This window comes from Lactuca serriola, chromosome 5 (genome assembly GCF_051521515.1).
Source record: "Lactuca serriola cultivar US96UC23 chromosome 5, Lser_US96UC23_V15, whole genome shotgun sequence".
Classification (NCBI taxonomy): domain Eukaryota; kingdom Viridiplantae; phylum Streptophyta; class Magnoliopsida; order Asterales; family Asteraceae; genus Lactuca; species Lactuca serriola.
The window spans coordinates 39,380,613-39,388,633 of NC_136412.1; the positions used below are offsets into that span (position 1 = coordinate 39,380,613).

The 8,021-nt window shown below is 32.1% G+C and overlaps 1 pseudogene; it reads right to left on the reverse strand.

The window, feature by feature from the left end:
• Positions 1 to 2,575: 2,575 nt before the first annotated feature.
• LOC145052340 (U-box domain-containing protein 19 pseudogene) lies at positions 2,576 to 4,959 on the reverse strand (annotated as a pseudogene).
• Between the last annotated feature and the right edge of the window lie 3,062 nt (positions 4,960 to 8,021).

An 8,021-nucleotide genomic window follows, 5' to 3' on the forward strand; every position in this document is an offset into this window, starting at 1 on the left:
AATCACATGCGAGAAACCCATAAAAATTGGTATTCTAAGTGATCTTTAAAATAAATTAGTCAATTTTGCATTGCTCCACATAAAATTATTTTCTCAACCTTGATATATTGTCTTTACCTTTTTAAAATGGAAAAACTTCCATTATGATTTATGACCATAACTATATATAGTTCAGCAGAAAGTAAATATTTGAACTGAAAAAAAAAATGTATAGAACATAGGTTTCTTTTCACATAAAGTTATCATTGTGTACAACATAAACATTATAAAATCATATATATGATCTGTAAGAAGCTTCGGTGTGCACTTCTTTAGTTCTAAGATATATTATTCTTAATTTGGAAGAAAAAAAGAGAGCATGCTTTCTTTTTTTGAGGTAAGATTAGTGGTAATGTGACTCTTAGGTGTTGTTTGTTTTTTAAAAAAAATCTCTTCAGACTTTTTATTGTTGTGCGGCGTAGCATACACGTAACACTTTTCATCTCGCAGTTGTTTGTTTCTAAAAGTCTTCAGAATCAAAAACTTCTGCGCGTGCTCTATTTGACACAGTACTTTTAAGGAACATATTATTACTATACAGTATTTTCTATATGTTTTTATTAAATATTAGTACATTTACTAGAAAATTAAATATTTTTCTATTTTTTCTTTCTTATTATTTTTCTATCTGCATAAAATAATAGTAACAGCCGTCATATTCTGATAAAATTAATAATATTTATATGTATGGAGGAAAAACAAAAGGATATTTAATTTCTCTATTTAGTATCGTCTTGTTCAAGTGTATAGTATAGGATCATTTATGTATCTATGTATACTTATATCAAATATAATACCAACCTTAACAGATTTTCCACAATATAAAACATGGTATAAACATGGTCCTTTAGGGTTTCTTGATCTAATCCCTCACCAATGGTTGTTATCTTTCGATCGATGTTTATTTCTTACAGTGTTTCGGCTGCTTCACACACTCATCATTTTTTTCCCAGCATTACTTTGAATTTATATGATGCAATCACATGCGAGAAACCCATAAAAATTGGTATTCTAAGTGATCTTTAAAATAAATTAGTCAATTTTGCATTGCTCCACATAAAATTATTTTCTCAACCTTGATATATTGTCTTTACCTTTTTAAAATGGAAAAACTTCCATTATGATTTATGACCATAACTATATATAGTTCAGCAGAAAGTAAATATTTGAACTGAAAAAAAAATGTATAGAACATAGGTTTCTTTTCACATAAACAACATAAACATTATAAAATCATATATATGATCTGTAAGAAGCTTCGGTGTGCACTTCTTTAGTTCTAAGATATATTATTCTTAATTTGGAAGAAAAAAAGAGAGCATGCTTTCTTTTATACGAATAAAAAACATTCATTTCAATAATGAACGCGTTAATATAAAACCGAACAAACATGCTACATAAAGAAAATAAATTGTGATGTCGACAAATAAGCCATCATATATGTATACAGTTTTCATGTCATTGTCAATAGTTTATCTATTCAGCTTCTTTTTGTTTCTTGCCCAAAACATTCCACGTATCTCATATATTTTGTTACAAAAATTGATGACAATGACATATCTATGCTTGCTAAAGGACTGAGGGTTTTTAATTCAAGTTTCGAATGCTAAAATATTAAATATGTGTCGACTTCACACGTTATTTTCTTGATTTCAAATGACATTTGTTGATTTATATGCAATAATTACATAAAATAATACAAAATATATCATTTTCATGACACAAGAAATATAAGGTTTCAAAATAATTTAGATAGTCTGGTATTCACACTTACACTTGTTATATATATATATATATATATATATATATATATATATATATATATATATATATATATATATATATATATATATATATATATATATATATATATAAAAGAAGGTGCATCACTTCACACTTGTTATGCTACAAATCCTACGTTACAATAGATATATTAAACAAGTGTGTCTATATATAATGCTTAGCTATGAAAAGTCAAACTACAAAAAAACATATATAAAATGGCTGATCTAATCGAACATGAATGATTTGTTGCAATTCGTATTTCGTAAATGAACCCAATTATGCATCAAAACTGAAACCCGTGTTTGTCAATAATATGTAGAAAAAAGTAAGCTAACGCCATTTCTCTTTTTATACTTTTGGAGAACAATAAAACTCCTTTATCCACATAAACGAAATGATGCTCGGGAAATAAACTTTAACAATATAAATTTTATAATAAACTAAAATTCATATTCAAATAATTGATTGAGTTTTTACGATATTAACCCTGAAATAATCATGATTTTGACAAATCGGGAATCATATTTTTGACCAATATCAATATGGATGTCGTTGTCAAGTATTTATCTATTCAAAATTTCGTTATTTATGGCCTAAAACATATCCACATATTAATGTTATACTCAAGTTTCAAAGGATAATAATATCTCTATATTTGTCAATTTCTAATTTGATTATTATCACCAAGTTCTTTCTTTAACCTAAATAACACTCACCGATCAAAATAATATACAACATTTAAAAATAATAATTATAACAATAATATACAAGTAACCCGATGAAATTTACAAAAAGTTTCAGTCTTTCAAAATTAATCACTTACTGTATATTTCAGTATATTTACAACTCCTAAGTGTATAATTTTTGCTACTATAAACTCTACATCACGATAGTATATAATATAGGTATATATTATACAAGTATGTGTAACAATTATCAGCTCCTTCAAAAATATGAGCTTCTATATAAAAAATTATATTTAAAAAAAAAAAGATCTAATCTAACATGAATGAATCGTTGCAATTCTAGATGAATCCCAATTAGCCACCATACCTGAACTACTAGTCTCATGGAACCTGTGCATGACTTGAATCAATGATCGAGCTTTTTTTCCGGCCTGTGAACCCCCATTTGTGGACATCGTGTACAAGAATCCGATCAAGTTCGCATTATTGGCCAAAACAGCAATCACTTCGACTCCCATGTTGTTGCATAAAGCCAACAAGATCGATACACAGTATTCTTTTGCAGCTCGTGAAGGTGATGTTTGGAGAGTTTTGATGATAAGTGGTAAAGATGAAGCTTTCATGATTGTGTCAGATCCATCAAAGCTTTCAGCTAGTGTCGCCAGAACTGCTAATGAATCTGTGATGATTTCCGGTTTATCTGAACAAGAAATGAGACTGGATAGTAATGGAACGATTCCGGATGAGAGTGCGGTTTGGTGGTTTCTAGGGTAGAGGAGAATCCCGAATAGAGCTGCTAATGAATTCTTTTTACCACATGAAGTTCCTGTTTTGATTTGTTCGATCAAAGCTGGAATGGCGTCTGGGATTTCTCCGATGAGTTTCTGATTTGCTTGAACAGATGATAAGTAGAAGATTGTTGCAGCTGCTATTTGTTTAGATTCTTGTTTTGATCCGTTTTTTAAAACCTCAAGGATTGAATTTAGTCCTCCGTTGTTGATGATTACCTTTTTTCCGTTTGAATGCTTAGAAAGCTTGAGTAGAGCTGCAATGGCGTTTTCTTGGATAGTTGAATCAGACGACGAAAGTCGAGTTAACAGAAGAGGAATCGCTCCGGCTCCGATCAAACAAAACCGATTATAAATGTTTGATTTCGCAAGTAATCGGATTTCATAAGCTGCTTTGCTTTTCTGTTTCTCTGTTCCGTTACGTAATTTTCTCACCAAATATTCACTGAGAAACTTGATTGCTTCAGCAGATGACGGACTACCTGGGAGGATCGTGGATGAAATATCACGCGACTGTTTTTGAAATTTTGCAATTGAAACTCCATGATCGATGCAGTACTGCTGAATAACTTTCCGGAGATTCAAATTGGGAACAAGCTCTGTTGTTGCTAGTTTTTTCCCAGTTTTCGGGCAGATGAGGTTGCCGGATTTAAGCCATTTCTCGATTGAAACCCGATCGTAAGTCTGACCGGTGGAAACAGTCACCGGATCTATCATCATTTCTAGAGATATTGGGCACCGGAAATCTTCTGGATTTAAGCAGCTCAGGATTTCCAGATTTGATCTTCCGGCAGATTGATCGTCCGTATTTTCTAGAACAAAGTTTTCAAACAGAACTCCCCTACAATACCTCATGAATCCAGCTAAAGTACTTAATAGATGGAGATCTCTTTCGTTATTTTCTAATGATACTAAACTAATCTCTTCGTCCAAAAACCTAATTTCACTGTGGCAGTCACTCCAGCTATTAATACCTAGATAATAAAGCACTCGCTTGATAATAATCGGATCAGGTTCGAACCTGTTCTCAAACTGGTTTAAAATCAACATAACTCGTCTCATGGCGTAATCATCATCCGGATCAACCTCCATTTTCGCCCTCCTTGCTTGCTTCGCAACCATCTCCACCAATTCTTTCATCTCAGTCGACACTTTGATCGAATTCAACGGAAGAATATCAAGCGCTGTAGCAACCGCTCGTATCAATGTCAAAAACTGCGTAGCTACAAAGTGAGACTTCATCAAAATAAAAACCCTAGCTCCACTACGTGTACAATCTTCGAACAGAAATCGAATCTTCTGGAACGAATGATGAAGTTCGGAGAAACAGAGCACAGCAGGATCCGGTAAACCTGAAACGTCTTGCTCCATAATTTCACAGAAGAACATGGAAAGAATCCCGATCTGTCGAATCGATTCACGAACGTTTTTTCGTTGAGTGGCGAAGAGTTCAGACTGGTAATTGGTTATGGAGTTGGAGAGAGTGATGAGAGAGCGAAGAAGCGTCACCGGATTGACATCTTGGCATGGAAGAACTGCCGGAAACCTGAGAATCCGGCGACTGTTGTCATCAAATCGTTTAAGCATCGGAGAATGGAGAATGGTGATGAAGAAAGGTTTTTGAGTTGCCCAAAAATAGTGGAAATTATCTTTTTGAATTGTTAGTACGGTTGGAGGGATTTATAGAAGGATGAGGATCGTACATGAAACGTGGCATAAAGGTATGCGCGTTTAAAGATATGGCTGCGTGGACTTGGGAGAAATCAAGTGGCGTCCCACTTGATGACACGTGTTTGAATCAAGCCGGAGAAATAGATTGGACGGTTAGAAATCAGTCGGTAGTTTTTTTTTTTTTTTAATGGAGATTTAATTTAAGTATAACTGTATAAGTCTATGAGACAAGGTTTTATTTAGCTGGTTTAATATATTATTGGTTTAATTGGTTTTTAACATATTTGTGTAACATATTAAAAATAATATCTTATAACTATTTATATGTTTACGTTTGTGTAATATGTAATAGTATATGTAACATAAATATAAGTTAGAAGGTAAAATGTTTATCTTATAACTATTTAGAATTATAACTATTTAGAATAAAGACGTTGATTTGGAAAAGTAGAAGGTAAAAAATATATATTAGTCGATGCGAGCTAGATTCTTTTGGGGAGCAGACTTGGATGAGAGACGTATGCACTGGGTCAGATGGGATAGAGTTTTAGCGTCAAAAGTAGAGGGTGGTTTGGGTATTGGGAGTTTATATTCCTTTAATAGAGCCATGATGCTACGGTGGTGGTGGAGACTCTATCATTGTCATGATCTGTTATGGGTTAAGATTATCAAATTGTTATATGGCTCAGATGGAGATTGCAAGTCTATGTCCCCTAGGAGATCCGGATCAGGACCATGGAGTGGAGTGGTTCTTATGATTACTCAATTGCAAGAGAAGGAAATCGATATTTAGTCCTTATTTCCTATCAGGGTTGGTGACGGGAACCATACATATTTTTGGCAGGATTTGTGGATTGGAGAGGCCCCTTTTGCCGAAACTTTTCGTAGAATTTTTGTTTTAGATACTGTTAGACAAGTTATAGTTAGAGATCGCCTAACATTGGGGTGGGATCCTATTACTTTCAGACGTAGTCCTAGAGGTGGAATTGAGCAGGAACAGTGGGATGCTTTTATTTCTCTTTTGCAGGATTTCCAATTGCAATCGATTCCTGATAGATTGGATTGGTCTATTGATGTTTCAGATACTTTTTCTATCTCTTCTGCTCGTTGGTTCTTAGATGGGAATATACTTCATTCTGGAGGTGGTGAGACTAGATGGAATAATTGGGTTCCCATCAAGATCAACATTTTTTTATGGATGATTCAGTTACTCTGTATTCCTACTAGAGAGAGATTATCTCATAGGGGAATCATGGTGGACTCGATTGTATGCCCTATATGTTCTCATTCGGTGGAATCTGTTGATCACCTTTTTACAGAATGTATTGAGTTGATGGAGATTTGGCCGCACATTTCTATTTGGTGGGGAATTGAGATTCCGACCCAGATTGACATTCACACCCTTATTAAGTGGTCAGATTATGTTGCTTTGAGAAAGGGTCAACGAAAGGCATTTGATGCTGTGGTTATGACATCTTTCTGGTGCATGTGGAATTTTCGTAATTCGACAGTTTTTGGAACGGTATGCCTAGGAAATCCATGTTTTTTGATGATACTGTTTATAGATCGTTCTTTTGGATTTCTAACAGATATAGTAAAACCAAGATTAGTTGGAGCTCTTGGCTTCATAATCCGGCCTCTGCCACTTTGTTATTGTTATGATTTCTTTCTAGCTTCTTGCTAGTTTTTTAATAAAATATTCCGTCGTTCCATATATATATATATATATATATATATATATATATATATATATATATATATATATATATATATGGGTTAGATTATTTTGTTTTTACTAACTATTGTGTGCCAGAATGCACAGATCTAGACCATCGGATAGAATATAATCAAAGGTCATGATATGAGGGTCTATGATAGTAGAATAGGATAACATGTACCATATAATCACACAAATTTCAGCATAAGGGCATTTTAGTCAATTAACCTATATTAAAAAAGGAAATTTTCGAATTTTTAGGGATGATTAATTCCTTTATTTTTTAAAAATCTGTATATTTTAAATTAATTCAAATTTAAAAATCCGATTTTATTCTGTCAGAATGATAGAATGGCAACCATAAACTAGTAAATATATTTTTCGATTTTATTCTGTCAAAATGGCAGAATGTCAACCATAAACTAATAAAAACATTCTGAAAGAATACACAAATCAATTCTTGAACTAATAATATACCAAATAATTACATTGTATGATTGTGATTCATTGAATAATAACAACATTCTGAAAGAAAAAAAAAAAAAAAAAAAAAAAAAAAAAAAAAAAAAAAAAAAAAAAAAAAAAACCATCAAAATCTAACAAAAACACTAATCTATTCTGAAAGAATATTATTTTTAAGCAACACTTTATACATTGTAGCATAACATATTCTGGTATAATACACTCTCATTATATATGTTTTCTTTCTTCTCCACATCAATGTTAGCATCTTCAAAACCTAAATCCACAAAGAAAAGATAATCAAGTTTCAAAAATTAAACAATTCAATGCATTCTAATAGAATACAACAATAAATATTCTTACAGAATAAACTATTCTTGCAGAATATTCTACTTGGATATTCTACTTTACTTCTAACAGAATATTTCAACACAAGTATAAACATGTTACCTTAACATATTCTGACAGAATCTTCCCAATATGTCCAACATATCAAACTTACCTCTTTTACACAAAAACTTTCTCTTTTTGACATTATATCAAACACTTGGAGGGCATATTTTATTATCAACATTCAAAAAACGCAATAGTACAAGCAACATTCAAAAGCATTGATAACAGAAAAAATTGATTCTTGATTCTGAGTCACTTCCAAAATCAAAACTAGTAGATAGAAAATTTGAGTGCAATGTTTCAATATTTTCTTAGGATTCAAGCCCTAAAACAGAATAAGACGGTCCAATTCCATTATTGAATTCTCAGATTGGAAATTTGTAATCATACAAACGAATTGCGAAATAAACCAAAACTAAAAATAAAGGAAAGTAAAACCACACCTGGATTGAAGAAAGAACAAATTCATATCGGCTAAGG